The 18,051-nt window shown below is 37.3% G+C and overlaps 2 long non-coding RNA genes across 2 annotated transcripts; both read right to left on the reverse strand.

Annotated features, from left to right (window-relative positions):
* Positions 1-1,553: 1,553 nt before the first annotated feature.
* Positions 1,554-2,109, reverse strand: LOC133665160 (uncharacterized). Its single transcript, XR_009828707.1, has 4 exons — positions 2,049-2,109; positions 1,870-1,941; positions 1,692-1,763; positions 1,554-1,584 (listed from the first exon to the last, which is right to left on the reverse strand). It is a non-coding gene; the product is annotated as an uncharacterized LOC133665160 (long non-coding RNA).
* Positions 2,110-3,347: 1,238 nt separating this feature from the next.
* On the reverse strand, positions 3,348-17,847 carry LOC133665156 (uncharacterized). The gene is made up of 4 exons (XR_009828701.1): positions 17,749-17,847; positions 14,080-14,199; positions 3,485-3,555; positions 3,348-3,377 (listed from the first exon to the last, which is right to left on the reverse strand). It is a non-coding gene; the product is annotated as an uncharacterized LOC133665156 (long non-coding RNA).
* Positions 17,848-18,051: the final 204 nt, after the last annotated feature.

The following is an 18,051-nucleotide window of genomic DNA, read 5'->3' on the forward strand; positions in this document are numbered from 1 at the left end:
GAAAACGACAACAAAGTGCACATTGCCACCAAGCAGCCGGTGTGTAATAAGTACAATACTTACAGTATTAACACTTTATAGCGCGCAACTTGAGACAGCAGGGACTGAAATGACCAACACACTGTAAACTGCACACTTCTGCCATCTAACATCTTGGACTTGCAACTGTAATTGCAACTTAATATCACAGCTGCAAATGATAGTCATAAAAGTGATAATAATGAGTACCGGTATCGAATCCCAGGTGCAGGAAATCGGTTCAAATTGGAACGGTACCCATCCCCGTTTGCTATTACATGTTAATATGCAGGTCATAGCATGAAAATGGAGCTTTGTTGGTGCTTTTTTTTAAAGCGCTTTATCGGCAGAGTGAATTAACTGTTGGCTGCCTCTAGCTAGAGTTTTTTCACTATTTAGAATGCACATAAATATGGAAATTGTGTGTTCTTCTCAATTGCGCAGTTTGCCTTTAAAGCCAAATATATCTATTTCAAAACATTAACAAACAAAAATGCATCATCTCATCTTTTCATCTTGTTTAAATGCATAAATATATTGACATTGTTTTGTTCCGTTTTCTCACATACAATTTTAATGCATCTTTCTCTTCTCACTGAATTAAAAAAATCTCAGTTCCTTTTAGGTTTGAATTACTTTCTCTATTTACAACAATTTCTTTTAGAATTGTGTTTGGTAGCCATTTTCCACGTGCTATGCATCGTTTGTATTATTTGGTATCAAATTTCAATATGTTGCCCATAAAAGTTTGTGGAGTCTCAGTTTCGTGAAATCGCGACCGAAAACGGACCGTGTGACCTTTGGCCTCTTGTGTGGAATATCGTTCATAATCAATAATCCAATCTCCCAGTGACAGCTGAGACGGCGGTACAGTCATTGACGAGGCACGTGGAGGAGAGTACCTTAACAATAATCGGCTTAATCTAGATGTTCTGAACACTTTGCTGAATCAGCGTCTTTTAGAGTCCGGGTTATCGGAGCCTTTAGAACCTAAGGAAATTTGGCGGCGCTCCATGAAGGAGTTGACCAATAAGCAAGCAGCTTTCTCCCCGCAGTCTCCACATGCAGTTTGCAATGTGTCAACATTTTGGCTTGTTAGAGGAATATTTTACACATTTCAGCTCACTCTCTTTTGTTATCTAAACACTCTCACACACATACCGTAATTTCCGGACCATAGGGCGCACCTATACGTAGGCCGCACCCACTACATTTTAAAAGAAACAAATTTTTTTTTACATATATTAGCCACAGATATATATGTTGTGAAATTAGTTATTCACACAGAAATATTCTGTAAATGTTTGTTTACATACCTTCATTGTTTCCAAACAGTGTCTGTGACACAGCAGTAAAACGGCTGATCAAACAAAACAGAAGTCATCCCACTACATTTTAGAAGAAAAACCATTTTTTCCACATATTAACCGCAGATATATATGTTGTGAAATTAGTTATTCACACAGAAATATTCTGTAAATGTTTGTTTACATACCTTCATTGTTTCCAAACAATGTTTGTACAAGGCAGTAAAACGGCTGATCAAACAAAACAGAAGTCATCCCACTACATTTTAGAAGAAACAAACATTTTTCCATATATTAGCCGCAGATATATATGTTGTGAAATTAGTTATTCACACAGAAATATTCTGTAAATGTTTGTTTACATACCTTCATTGTTTCCAATCAGTGTCTGTGACACAGCAGTAAAACGGCTGATCAAACAAAACAGAAGTCATTCCACTACATTTTACAAGAAACAAAAATATTCCATATATTAGCCGAAGATATATATGTTGTGAAATTAGTTATTCACACAGAAATATTCTGTAAATGTTTGTTTACATACCTTCATTGTTTCCAAACAGTGTCTGTGACACAGCAGTAAAACGGCTGATCAAACAAAACAGAAGTCATCCCACTACATTTTAGAAGAAAAACCATTTTTTCCACATATTAGCCGCAGATATATATGTTGTGAAATTAGTTATTCACACAGAAATATTCTGTAAATGTTTGTTTACATACCTTCATTGTTTCCAAACAATGTTTGTACAAGGCAGTAAAACGGCTGATCAAACAAAACAGAAGTCATCCCACTACATTTTAGAAGAAACAAACATTTTTCCATATATTAGCCGCAGATATATATGTTGTGAAATTAGTTATTCACACAGAAATATTCTGTAAATGTTTGTTTACATACCTTCATTGTTTCCAATCAGTGTCTGTGACACAGCAGTAAAACGGCTGATCAAACAAAACAGAAGTCATTCCACTACATTTTACAAGAAACAAAAATATTCCATATATTAGCCGCAGATATATATGTTGTGAAATTAGTTATTCACACAGTAATATTCTGTAAATGTTTGTTTACATACCTTCATTGTTTCCAAACAGTGTCTGTGACACAGCAGTAAAACGGCTGATCAAACAAAACAGAAGTCATTCCACTACATTTTACAAGAAACAAAAATATTCCATATATTAGCCGAAGATATATATGTTGTGAAATTAGTTATTCACACAGAAATATTCTGTAAATGTTTGTTTACATACCTTCATTGTTTCCAAACAGTGTCCGTGACACAGCAGTAAAACGGCTGATCAAACAAAACAGAAGTCATCCCACTACATTTTAGAAGAAACAACATTTTTTCCACATATTAGCCGCAGATATATATGTTGTGAAAATAGTTATTCACACAGAAATATTCTGTAAATGTTTGTTTACATACCTTCATTGTTTCCAAACAGTGTCCGTGACACAGCAGTAAAACGGCTGATCAAACAAAACAGAAGTCATCCCACTACATTTTAGAAGAAACAACATTTTTTCCACATATTAGCCGCATATATATATATGTTGTGAAATTAGTTATTCACACAGAAATATTCTGTAAATGTTTGTTTACGTACTTTCGTTGTTTCTAAACAGTGTCTGTAACACGGCAGTAAAACGGCTGATCAAACAAAACAGAAGTCATCCCACTACATTTTAGAAGAAACAAACGTTTTTCCATATATTAGCCGCAGATATATATGTTGTGAAATTAGTTATTCACACAGAAATATTCTGTAAATGTTTGTTTACATACAGTACCTTCATTGTTTAAAAACAATGTCTGTAACGCGGCAGTAAAACGGCTGATCAAACAAAACAGAACTCATCCCACTACATTTTAGAAGAAACAAAAATGTTTCCATGTATTAGCCGCAGATATATATGTTGTGAAATTAGTTATTCACACAGAAATATTCTGTAAATGTTTGTTTACATACCTTCATTGTTTCCAAACGATGTCTGTGACACGGCAGTAAAACGGCTGATCAAACAAAACAGAAGTCATCCCACTACATTTTAGAAGAAACAAAAATGTTTCCATGTATTAGCCGCAGATATATATGTTGTGAAATTAGTTATTCACACAGAAATATTCCGTAAATGTTTGTTTACATACCTTCATTGTTTTCAAACAATGTTTGTACACGGCAGTAAAACGGATGATCAAACAAAACAGAAGTCATCCCACTACATTTTAGAAGAAACAAACGTTTTTCCAATATATTAGCCGCAGATGTATATGTTGTGAAATTAGTTATTCACACAGAAATATTCTGTAAATATTTGTTTACATACCTTCATTGTTTCCAAAATATTTCTTGCAAACCAGTAATTATAGTCTGCAAATGATGTGTAGTTGTTGAGTTTTGGTGCTGTCTAGAGCTCGGCAGAGTAACCGTGTTATACCATACCATAGTCGGAAACAGCGGAAGGCAGAGTGCAGGTAAAAAGGTGTCTAATGCTTAAACCAAAAATAAACAAAAGGTGAGCGCCCCTAAGAAAAGGCATTAAAGCTTAGGGAAGGCTATGCAGAATGAAACTAAAACTGAACTGGCTACAAAGTAAACAAAAACAGAATGCTGGACGACAGCAAAGACTTACTGCGGAGCAAAGACGGCGTCCACAAAGTACATCCGAACATGACATGACAATCAACAATGTCCCCACAAAGAAGGATAAAAACAACTGAGTGATAAAAACGACCTTTTACTGTCAACTGAGTTTAGTTTTTTAATGATTTCTGCTGGTGGTGTGCCTCCGCATTTTGTCAATGAAAAAATGTGCCTTGGCTCAAAAACGGTTATATACTTATTTCATTTCATAGCACGTACAAATATGCACGAAAACACTCCTACAGACATCACACCTGGGACGCTTTAGTAAGTAAGAATTGCTTTAGTTATATTGTAAAATTTACAAACGTTGCTTTGGAGTGATGGATGACGAATTACTCCGGGTAGAATCGCTATGGACCATTAGGAGACGGATCGGCAAATCAAAGCACTAAATGGAGGGACATTGCAGCCCTTGCAGTGAGTGAACTCATCCAAAAGATGGCGCCATAGCACACTGCAAAAACTGAAATCTAAGTAAGATGAAATATGTCAAATAAAGGTGATATTTGCTTATTTTCTGTCTGATAAGATCATTCTTCTCATTAAGCAGATTTTATGTTCGAGTGTTTTACTTGTTTTAAGTGTTTTGCTCCTAAATGATGTCAGTAAGATATTACAGCTTGTTGCTGAGATTTGATGAGCTATATTGAGTCAAACATGCTTGAAACTAGAATATCAACTGTTGCAAAGCTGTGTCATCAACACTCACAAGTATAAAACTGCTTTTTTTAAGTAATCATTTCTTATTTCAAGCATGAAATAAAAAATCATGACTTTGACACAATTGTGTCTCATAATTAAAACAGATGACAGCCAAATGGACTTTGCTGTTTTATTCTCAATGAAACAATATAAAATAGGTACTCATAAAGTAGTACAGTTGGCACAGTACAGTAAACGCACAGTTAATATTTAAACATTTAACATGTGACATTTCTAACCATTTTGAACAGAAATAGTTCATGCACATTCAGGTAAATTCTTCAAAATTACAATAATCACTTGGCGCGATGATGTCATGTTATCCATGGAAAAATGCATTTTTAGACAATAGGATTTGCCTGAGCGGCTAGGAGACCCCGAGAGTAACAAGCGCTTGCCTTGTTGCCTTTCCATTAAGAACAATAAATTAGTTTTTAGTACAAGTTTGCTGGTTTCAAGAAATGTAATGCCGAGCGCATATCATTATGTCAAGATAATGGCACTAGCATTTACTTCATTTAAAGGCCTACTGAAATTATTTTTTTTATTTAAACGGGGATAGCAGATCCATTCTATGTGTCATACTTAATAATTTCGCGATATTGCCATATTTTTGCTGAAAGGATTTAGTAGAGAACATCGACGATAAAGGTCGCAACTTTTGGTCGCTGATAAAAAAAGCCTTGCCTGTACCGGAAGTAGCGTGACGTTACCGGAGGAAGGACTCCTCACATTTTCCCGTTGTTTACAATGCAGCGAGAGAGATTCGGACCAAGAAAGCGACGATTACCCCATTAATTTGAGCGAGGGTGAAAGATTCGTGGATGAGGAAAGTGAGAGTGAAGGACTACAGTGCAGTGCAGGACGCATCTTTTTTCGCTCTGACCGTAACTTAGGTACAAGCTGGCTCATTGGATTCCACACTCTCTCCTTTTTCTATTGTGGATCACAGATTTGTATTTTAAACCACCTCGGATACTATATCCTCTTGAAAATGAGAGTCGAGAACGCGAAATGGACATTCACAGTGACTTTTATCTCCACGACAATACTTCGGCGAAGCTCTTTAGCTACTGAGCTAACGTGATAGCATCGGGCTCAAATGCAGATAGAAACAAAAGAAATAAATCCCTGACTGGAAGGATAGACAGAAGATCAACAATACTATTAAACCATGGACATGTAACTACACGGTTAATAATTCCCAGCTTGGCGAAGCTTAACAATGCTGTTGCTAACGACGCCATTGAAGCTAACTTAGCAACAGGACCTCACAGAGCTATGCTAAAAACATTAGCGCTCCACCTACGCCAGCCAGCCCTCATCTGCTCATCAACACCCGTGCTCACCTGCGTTCCAGCGATCGACGGAAGGACGAAGGACTTCACCCGATCATCCGTGCGGTCGGCGGCTAGCGTCGGCTAGCACGTCTGCTATCCAAGTCAAAGTCCTCCTGGTTGTGTTGCTGTCGTCCGCCGCTAATACACCGATCCCACCTACAGCTTTCTTCTTTGCAGTCTCCATTGTTCATTACACAAATTGCAAAAGATTCATCAACACAGATGTCCAGAATACTGTGGAATTATGAAATGAAAACAGAACTTTTTTGTATTGGATTCAATGGCGTCCGAATACTTCCGTTTCAACGATTGACGTCACGCGCATACGTCATCATACATAGACGTTTTCAACCGGAAGTTTAGCGGGAAATTTAAAATGTCACTTTATAAGTTAACCCAGCCGTATTGGCATGTGTTGCAATGTTAAGATTTCATCATTGATGTATAAACTATCAGACTGCGTGGTCGCTAGTAGTGGCTTTCAGTAGGCCTTTATCAATATTTTTCAACATATTGAGCAAAAAGATCTCTTCTTTGTTTTTCTACCAAGAAACGTGCACTTGTTATTAGTGAGAATATACTTATTTTAAGGTATTTTTTAGAGATGTCCGATAATATCGGCCGATAAATGCTTTAAAATGTAATATCGGAAATTATCGGTATCGTTTTTTATTTTTTATTATCAGTATCGTTTTTTTATTTATTTATTTTTTTTAATTAAATTAACATAAAAAACACAAGATACACTTACAATTAGTGCACCAAGCCAAAAAACCTCCCTCCCCCATTTACACTCATTCACACAAAAGGGTTGTTTCTTTCTGTTATTAATATTCTGCTTCCTACATTATATATCAATATATATCAATACAGTCTGCAAGGGATACAGTCCGTAAGCATTATATATCAATATATATCAATACAGTCTGCAAGGGATACAGTCCTTAAGCATTATATATCAATATATATCAATACAGTCTGCAAGGGATACAATCCGTAAGCATTATATATCAATATATATCAATACAGTCTGCAAGGGATACAGTCCGTAAGCATTATATATCAATATATATCAATACAGTCTGCAAGGGATACAGTCCGTAAGCACACATGATTGTGCGTGCTGCTGCTCCACTAATAGTACTAACCTTTAACACTTCATTTGACTCATTTTCATTCATTACTAGTTTCTATGCAACTGTTTTTATATTGTTTTACTTTCTTTTTTACTCAAGAAAATGCTTGTAATTTATTTATCTTATTTTATTTAATTAATTTTTTTAAAAAGGACCTTATCTTCACCATACCTGGTTGTCCAAATTAGGCATAATAATGTGTTAATCCCACGACTGTATATATCGGTATCGGTTGATAGCGATATCCGCAAAAAAGCCATTATCGGACATCCCTCGTATTTTTGGAAAGTCTTGACAGGCCTCATTTTCTTGTTCTATTGGCAGATAATTTTGCTTAGCTCAAATAAAATACCCCTCATTTTTTTATTTTTTTTCCTTGTTTTTGAACACTGACTTTTTGCAGTGCACAAACAATAACACACCTATTTGCTTGTTGTTTTTTATATTTGCATCATGGCCTTCAGCGAAGAAAAATCCAGAAATTAGGCGCGGGGTTCAAAGTGTGGGAAAGAAAGTATTAGAATTGACTATATATTATTTTCTCTAGTTTAATGGTGTCATGAAGTAGTGGCCTGGAAGGAGAAAGTGCTCGCTCGGCACACACGTCAAGTTAACTTTCAGTTTCGATACACTTCTCTCTTTCTCCGGCGCTACTTACAAAAAACTGTTCATCTTCAGTTTTGGTCACCGCTCAGTATTTCAAACTAAGAACCTGGCAGGAGTCCGACCAGACAAGTGTCCTACTTAGCTCTTCTATGGTAGAAGAATGGTAGAAGGTAATCCCCCCCCCCCGCACACACACCTTGCGTGGAAGTAGCCAGCATATGGTCGCACGCTTCCAGCTCCTAACCCAAGGCCACCTTCCCAGCTGGCAGTCTGGGAGAAGACGGGGAAGGGGACCAGAGCGGAGGAAGAGGAGATGAATGTTCCTCCTCTCCCTCACAGGTCTATGGCAGCTGTGTTGTGGGTTCAGGCTGTTAAACACCTGATAATTAGTTTGCCCGCCAGGCAGCACTCATTATGTATCAGGAGTGACTAACTAGGGCCTTTTTCTCTGTGATTTAACACTTTCATGTGACACCTCCACCACCTCTCTGTTTTACACACACACACACACACACACACACACACACACACGCACGCACGCACGCACGCGCGCGCACACACACAATAGCATGTGCATTATCAGGCATGAAATATACTATTATATATATATATATGTATGTATGTATATATATATTTATATATACATATATATATATATATATATATATATATATATATATATATATATATATATATATATATATATATATATATATATATATATATATATATATATATATATACATGCACATTTATATATACATACAAATACGTATACAGTATATACGTGTGTATATATATATATATGATATATTGTGTGTGATATCATGTGCGATACAAGCAGTCCTGCGGCGTGTTTACTTGTGTGTGATATCATGTGTGATACAAGCGGTCCTGCGGCGTGTTTAACTTGTGTGTGATATCATGTGTGATACAAGCGGTTCTGCAGAGTGTTTACTTGTGTGTGATATCATGTGTGACACAAACAAACCTGCAGAGTGTTTACTTGCGTGTGATATCATGTGCAATGCACACAGACTGGCAGCATGTTTACTTGTGCGTGATATCGTGTGTGATACAAGCGGTCCTGCGGCGTGTTTACTTGTGTGTGATATCATGTGTGATACAAGCGGTACTGCAGAGTGTTTACTTGTGTGTGTGATATCATGTGTGATACAAACAAACCTGCAGAGTGTTTACTTGCGTGTGATATCATGTGCAATACACACAGTCTTGCAGCGTGTTTACTTGTGCGTGATATCATGTGCGATACAAGCATTCCTGCAGCGTGTTTACTTGCGTGTGATATCATGTGCAATACACACAGTCTTGCAGCGTGTTTACTTGTGCGTGATATCATGTGCGATACAAGCATTCCTGCAGCGTGTTTACTTGTGTGTGATATCATGTGTGATGCAAGCGGTCCTGTAGAGTGTTTACTTGTGTGTGTGATATCATGTGTGATACAAACAAACTTGCAGAGTGTTTACTTGCGTGTGATATCATGTGCAATACACACAGTCTTGCAGTGTGTTTACTTGTGCATGATATCATGTGCGATACAAGTATTCCTGCAGCGTGTTTACTTGTGTGTGATATCATGTGCAATACACACAGTCTTGCAGTGTGTTTACTTGTGCATGATATCATGTGCGATACAAGCATTCCTGCAGCGTGTTTACTTGTGTGTGATATCATGTGCAATACACACAGTCTTGCAGCGTGTTTACTTGTGCGTGATATCATGTGTGATACAAGCGGTTCTGCAGAGTGTTTACTTGTGTGTGATATCATGTGTGACACAAACAAACCTGCAGAGTGTTTACTTGCGTGTGATATCATGTGCAATACACACAGACTGGCAGCATGTTTACTTGTGCGTGATATCGTGTGCGATACAAGCAGTCCTGCGGCGTGTTTACTTGTGTGTGATATCATGTGTGATACAAGCGGTCCTGCAGAGTGTTTACTTGCGTGTGATATCATGTGCAATACACACAGACTTGCAGCATGTTTACTTGTGCGTGATATCATGTGCGATACAAGCAGTCCTGCAGTGTGTTTACTTGTGTGTGATATCATGTGCAATGCAAGCGGTCCTGCAGCGTGTTTACTTGTGTGTGTGATATCATGTGTGATACAAACGGTCCTGCAGAGTGTTTACTTGTGTGTGTGATATCATGTGTGATACAAACAAACCTGCAGAGTGTTTACTTGCGTGTGATATCATGTGCAATACACACAGTCTTGCAGCATGTTTACTTGTGTGTGATATCATGTGCGATACAAGTAGTCCTGCAGAGTGTTTACTTGCGCGTGATATCTTGTGCGATACACAGTCTTGCAACATTTTTACATGTGTGTGATATCATGTGTGATATAAGTGGTCCTGCGGCGTGTTCACTTGCGTGTGATATCATGTGCGATACAAGTAGTCCTGTGGCGTGTTTAGTTGCGTGTGATATCATGTGCGATACAACCAGTTCTGCAGCGTGTTTACTTGTGTGTGATATCATGTGTGATACAAGAAGTAATGCAGTGTGTTTACCTGTGCGTGATATCATGTGCGATACAAGCAGTCCTGCAGCGTGTTCACTTGTGTGTGATATCATGTGTGATACAAGCAGTCCTGCAGCATGTTTACTTGTGTGTGATATCATGTGTGATACAAGCAGTCCTGCAGCGTGTTTACTTGTGTGTGTGATATCATGTGTGATACAAACAAGCCTGCAGAGTGTTTACTTGCGTGTGATATCATATGCGATACACACAGTCTTGCAGCATGTTTACTTGTGAGTGATATCATGTGCGATACAAGCAGTCCTGTGGCATGTTTACTTGTGTGTGATATCATGTGTAATACAAGCAGTCCTGCAGCGTGTTTACTTGTGTGTGTGATATCATGTGTGATACAAGCAAACCTGCAGAGAGTTTACTTGCGTGTGATATCTTGTGCGATACACACAGTCTTGCAGCATGTTTACTTGTGAGTGATATCATGTGCAGGACAGAAGATCAACAATACTATTAAACCATGTACATGTAACTACACGGTTAAAAATTCTCAGCCTGGTAAAGCTTAACAATGCTGTTGCTAACGACGCTAAGGCTAATTTAGCAACTTAGCAACCGGACCTCACAGAGCTATGATAAAAACATTAGCGCTCCACCTACGCCAGCCAGCCCTCATCTTCCCATCAACAGCCGTGCTCACCTGCGTTCCAGCGATCGACGGCGCGACGAAGGACTTCATCCGTGGGTTTGGCGGCTAGCATCGGCTAGGCGTCTGCTAAGTAGTCCTTGTTGTGTTGCTACAGCCAGCCGCTAATACACCGATCGATCCCACCTACAACGTTCTTCTTGGCAGCCTCCATTGTTCATTAAACAAATTGCAAAAGATTCACCAACACAGATGTCCAGAATACTGTGGAATTATGAAATGAAAACAGAGCTTGTTGTATAGGATTCTTCCGGGCTCCGAATACTTCCCTTGTCCTCGTGACATCGCGCGCATACGTCAGCATAATAAAACGTTTTTAACCGGAAGTGTGGCGGGAAATTTAAAATGTCACTTTATAAGTTAACCCGGCCGTATTGGCATGTGTTGCAATGTTAAGATTTCATCATTGATATATAAACTATCAGACTGCGTGGTCGCTAGTAGTGGCTTTCAGTAGGCCTTTAAGTCTCTTTGCAAAAGGCAGATACCAGCCTGAATTTCACTCGGTATCGGAGCTGAAAGTAAATCAGTGGTATCGCGCATGACTACTATAATTATGTCCCTACTCTACATGGAGCCTTGAAGGTGTTAAGGAGACTCTCCTGCACGAGCGCCTGACATCCATGGTGCTTCTCAGGAAGCAGACTGATCACAAGAAGACATTCATGTCTCATCTCAGCCGGCGAGGGTCAGCGGACAAAAAGATTGCCGGCTGCAACAATGAACATTTTCATGTTGAAAGGCTTTCTCGTCTTCTTTGAATAAGTTGATGTGGAGTGGATGACTTGGAGAGTACAAAACACTCTGCTAATGTAAATGTCTCTGCAGTGTCTTTTGCAATTATAACCGGGACAAGATGTCAATCATGGATATATTTTATACATCTTTTTATACATCCACTTAACCAGAGATTGACCGATTGTTAACTAGTTTGGTATTTTGACTTCTTTTGTTTTCCTACACCCACAACAGAACTAGACCAGGCAAGGCAAGAGCACAATATACACACAAGGCAATTCAAACCTGCTTAAAAGAAGGCAAAAATAAAAGGTATGAAATAGTTCAAATTAAAATGCAATCGTCGTAAAAACAATCATAATTCAGTCAAATCCTGTAGATAAAATACTTTCAGTTGTCTTATGCACAATTCAATTAAAGTGTTGTCAGCTTGTATTGTAACATTGCCAACGTTGAGGCCCATCTCACATCTTTAGACATTTTTGTTTGTTTGTTTTCAAAACCAATACAATATATAGATTTTTTTTTAACCTCCAGAGCTCACCTCAATGTTGGTGAACATTAAAGGTACCGGAGACCCAAAAGGGTCTCAGTTATAAAAATGTTAAAAATAAGTCATATATTAATTGTTTTTCAACGCTTAAATCTCTAGGTCAACTTAATATCTGTTGATATTACATTTTGTGTGGTTTTTTTTTTAAGTTTTATGTCCTTTTTGTCAAAAAAACCCAACTAAACACTTTTTTATGGCAAACACAAAACATGCTTTTTTTTCCACCCCAACATTATTTTAAATGGAATATTTGATGTAAAGGAATTGTAACATTCAATAGGTCACTAATTCATAACAACATTGATTTTGATTCATTATTATTTTTTGAGCAACTACATTTTTTTTAAATCTACTAAAATCCTCAGGAATCTGAATGTGTTAAAAAAATAAGTCATATATTATTTTTTTACTTTCAATGCTTGAGTTTCTAGATTACCTTCAAGATCTACCCGTCAATTATATGTTCTTATTACTTCTTGTTTGGTTGTTTTATGCTCTTTGTATAATTTTTTTATGGCAAAAACACACACAAATATTTCATCATTAACATCATAAAAACGATCATAATTCATTAAAATCAGTCAAATACTGTAAATAAAATACTTTCAGTTGTCTTATGCACAACATTGCCAATGTTGAGGGTCGTCTCACATCTTTAAACATGTTTTTTGTTTGTTTGTTTCCAAAACCAATAGAATATATAGATTTATTTTTAACCCCTAGATCTCCCCTTAATGTTGGTGAACATTAAAGGTCCGGGGACCCAAAAGGGTCTCTGTTATAAAAATGTTAAAAACAAGTCATATATTAATTGTTTTTAACACTTAAATCTCTAGATCAACTTAATATCTATTGATATTAAAGGTTTTTTTTGTTTGTTTTATGTCCTTTTTGGCTAAAAAAAAAACTAACTTTTTTATGGCAAACACACAAAATATGCTACATTTTCCATCCATCCATACATTTTCTACCGCTTGTCCCTTTTCCCCCACAAAAAAAAATTCAAAATGGAATATTTGATGTGAAGTAATTTTAGCATTCAATAGGTCAAAAATTCATAACAACATTAATTTTGATTCATTATTATTTTTTGAGCAACGACATTTTTTAAACAAAAAAAATCTACTAAAATTCTCAGGGATCCAAACGTGTTAAAAATAAGTCGTAAATTATTCTATTAAAATGTTTTACTGTCAATGCTTGAATCTCTTGATTACCTTCAAGATCTGCCCGTCAATTATATGTTGTTAATACTTCTTGTTTGGTTGTGTTATGCCCTTTATATCATTTTTTATGGCAAACACACGCAAATATTTCTTTAACATCATCATAAAAACGATCATAATTCATTAAAATCAGTCAAATACTGTAAATAATATACTTTCAGTTGTCTTATGCACAACATTGCCAATGTTGAGGGTCGTCTCACATCTTTAGACATTTTTTTGTTTGTTTTCAAAACCAAAACAATATATAGATTTTTTTTTAACCCCTAGATCTCCCCTTAATTTTGGTGAACATTAAAGGTCCCGGGAACCCAAAAGGGTCTCAGTTATAAAAATGTTAAAACCAAGTCATATATTAAAAAACATTATACAACATACTAAAAAATTGTGTTAAAAAACAACTTAAATCCTTGTCCAGATGTTTACTGACATATGATATTCATGTTTAAATAACTTTTACCACGAATGAATATCGCCTCCAAATATCGGTTATGGGCCTCCTCGACTACTAATAATCGGTATTGGTATCGGCCCTGAAAAGAGCACATGGGTCCATCCCAACGCTGAACACTTACTTGACACACGCCCGAGTCGCCCGAGTTCCAAATGGAGGAGAAGCACGAGAAAATTCCATTAAACATCAAACAGGACACATTTGGTGGCGTGTGGGAGCAGGCTGGCATTCCAGATGGAAGCTTAAATAAAAGAGGAAGTCTAAGATCAGTGATGACGGATGGATGGAACTCTCCCGTCATCAACACTGTTGGAATATTGAACAAGTTGCAATCACACTTTGTTGACATGTCACATGAAGAATGAAGCATTACTTCGACTTGAAGTAAATATGCGCTCGAAGGGTCTTGTTTTTTAATCCTGCTAACAGTCAACATACTAGATCATTTCTATTTAGTAGGAAGGACGTAAACAAAGACTCCTAATTAGTCTGCTGACGTATGCAGTAACATATTGTGTCATTTATCATTATATTTTTGGTCAACATTATTAAAGGCCTACTGAAAGCCACTACTAGCGACCACGCAGTCTGATAGTTTATATATCAATGATGAAATCTTAACATTGCAACACATGCCAATACGGCCGGGTTAACTTATAAAGTGACATTTTAAATTTCCCGCGAAACTTCCGGTTGAAAAGGTCTATGTATGATGACGTATGCGCGTGACGTCGATGGTTGAAACGGAAGTATTCGGACGCCATTGAATCCAATACAAAAAAGCTCTGTTTTCATCGCAAAATTCCACAGTATTGTGGACATCTGTGTTGGTGAATCTTTTGCAATTTGTTTAATGAACAATGGAGACTGCAAAGAAGAAAGCTGTAGGTGGGATCGGTGTATTAGCGGCTGGCTGCAGCAACACAACCAGGAGGACTTTGACTTGGATAGCAGACGCGCTTTCCGACGCTAGCCGCCGACCGCATCGATGATCGGGTGAAGTCCTTCGTCGCTCCGTCGATCGCTGGAAGGCAGGTGAGCACGGGTGTTGATGAGCAGATGAGGGCTGGCTGGCGTAGGTGAATAGCTAATGTTTTTAGCATAGCTCTGTGAGGTCCCGTTGCTAAGTTAGCTTCAATGGCGTAGTTAGCAACAGCATTGTTAAGCTCCGCCAGGCTGGAAAGCATTAACCGTGTAGTTACATGTCCATGGTTTAATAGTATTGTTGATTTTCTGTCTATCCTTCCAGTCAGGGGTTTATTTATTTTGTTTCTATATGCAGTTAAGCACGATGCTATCACGTTAGCTCCGTAGCTAAAGTGTTTCGGGGATGTATTGTCGTGGAGATAAAAGTCACTGTGAATGTCCATTTCGCGTTCTCGACTCTCATTTTCAAGAGGATATAGTATCCCAGGTGGTTTAAAATACAAATCCGTGATCCACAATAGAAAAAGGAGAGAGTGTGGAATCCAATGAGCCAGCTTGTACCTAAGTTACGGTCAGAGCGAAAAAAGATACGTCCTGCACTGCACTCTAGTCCTTCACTCTCACATTCCTCATCCACAAATCTTTCATCCTCGCTCAAATTAACTGAGTAATCGTCGCTTTCTCGGTCCGAATCGCTCTCGCTGCTGGTGTAAACAATGGGGAAATGTGAGGAGCCTTTCAACCTGTGACGTCACGCTACTTCCGGTACAGGCAAGGCTTTTTTTTTATCAGCGACCAAAAGTTGCGAACTTTATCGTCAATGTTCTCTTACTGAATCCTTTCAGCAAAATAATGGCAATATCGCGAAATGATCAAGTATGACACATAGAATGGATCTGCTATCCCCGTTTAAATTTAAAAAATTCATTTCAGTAGGCCTTAAATTTACTTGTTTCATTTACTTTTTTTCTGTTTTAACATGTTCGCTCTACACTTCTGTTCAAATGTAACAATCACTTATAATTATTTTCTTTGATAGTTTACATTAGTTTTGGCTGATACCACACATTACATTTATTAAAGTAGCTTTTTGGATAAATTGTACTTGTCAGAGTAGTTTAAATGCGGCATACTTTTTACTTTTACTTAAGTATTTTTGAGACGAAGAAACGCTACTTTTACTCCGTTACACTGCGTTTCATTCCGATCGTTACTTTTATTTGGGTCACAATTATTTATAATGATCGATTAAGGCTTGCAAACATAGACATCTTATAAGTAGGCGCAGCATTGGCTGCTGTGACGCGAGAAATTGGGCCGCCATCTTGAAGTGGTGAGCCGGCGAGCAGCCTAAACTGACAGTTGACAGGTAGAAAACAAAGATGGTGTTCGGCGTTTTCCTGCTCAAATGAGCGGACTGTTGAAAATAGGAATCGGGGGATTACTTTTAACAAGTAAGATTTAACATTAACGTACTATTGGTTGTATTTTGTGAAAAGAATATTAGCACAGAGTTGAGAAGGAGCAAAGATCTTCAATAGTACTGAAATCCTAGCCGCTACCTAGCTAGCTTGTCAATGAAATTAATTACATTTAAAAATGTCATACTTGAATAACAAAAAGTTGAAATAAATGATGAAGATAAAGATTGTTCAAAATTCAAAATTCACCAGCCGCCACTGATTATGATGCATTCTAATTTTAGGCAAAGTATAAGACAATACTTTCATAACAGTATAATTGTAACCAGGAATAAGTCTTCAAGTAACAATATTCAAATACTAACATTGTTGGGTAAGACACAATTTGGTTTTATTCTGAATCCAGTGAAACAGATTGGTGGTTTTAGCTGATATAAAGACTTTCAGGTGTTTATAAATGTTTATGTTTAAGTATTTGGCAGACGTTTTTATCCAAAGCGACATACATAAAAGATACATATAAAACAATCACTGTAAACATGATCATTTAAGGGAAGAATGTAATACAAAATATCAATACAAAGTGTCAAGACAGAATAAACTCTCTGCTGCTGCAGCAACAGAGATACAGTCTATAGATATATAGATATCTAATGTATTCATACATTATTTATGTAGGATATACGCATGTATATATAACCTAATCATATTGTTTCTTCAATTTAAAAAATAGCTGCCCGTTTTTTTCCCCCTTCTCTGGGATTATATTCCCAGTTTTGATCTGGGACGTCTGGTCACTTATAGCATATAAAAATATTCTATTACTGTTAAGCAAACTATGAATAATAAAACATGTGTTCTTTATCATAGCTACACGTATGACAAAAAAGGAGGTGAAAAACAGTGGTATTCAGTGAAGTAAGATGAATTAAATGCGCTGACAGTTCATTGCTCCTGCCAAATGAATTGCACTGAGTGGAGCGAAACACCACTCCAAGATGGCGGCCCAGCGTCTCGTCAGCCCATGTCCATGCCTATTTTCATATCAGCGACCCTGCTTCCGGTAGGCACTATCACGTTACTCTGTTCCGCCAATCCAACGTAAGCAGTAGTGACGTTTGAAACCATTCCACCAATCAAACAAGCTCAAAGTACAGCTATAGGAAGATGAAATAGGTCGGTATTTTTTTAAAATAAATGATAAAATAGAGAACTACTTACTTACTGACAAGTGTCAGAATGTTCCCAAAGAAGACACTTTAATTACGTGACATGGCGGCTGTTTGAGACAACTGGTAAGGTAAGTAGAAACCTCCTCAAACAATTGACTAAAAAACGATCTTTTTGTATGTCTGTAATGATCTTGACAGTAATAAAAGTGTCATTTAAACACATTCAAACATTACCAACAGCATGAAAAAGCAGTGTAAAGTTGTACTTACCTGTTATATCCTTAGCTTTAAAGTCACTAGTGCTATATTATTAGCATGTAGCATTATCTTCTTCTGTGGTATTTACATGTAACATAGCTAAAAGAGTTGAAAGGACCACAGTCGCCCCCTGGAGTAGGAGAGGCACACTGCGTGTGGCCGTCAGTCACATGAGAGATAAGAAACTACAACTTCACATGTAAAATAGAAGAAACTGAATTACTCGACAAATCAGTCTAATTTAGTGTAAAAAGTGACGAGGCAGCAGAAAAATAGTCAATGATTATTTTTAAACTAGTAAAAAGAACATTTATA

This window comes from Entelurus aequoreus, linkage group LG02 (genome assembly GCF_033978785.1).
Source record: "Entelurus aequoreus isolate RoL-2023_Sb linkage group LG02, RoL_Eaeq_v1.1, whole genome shotgun sequence".
Lineage (NCBI taxonomy): Eukaryota > Metazoa > Chordata > Actinopteri > Syngnathiformes > Syngnathidae > Entelurus > Entelurus aequoreus.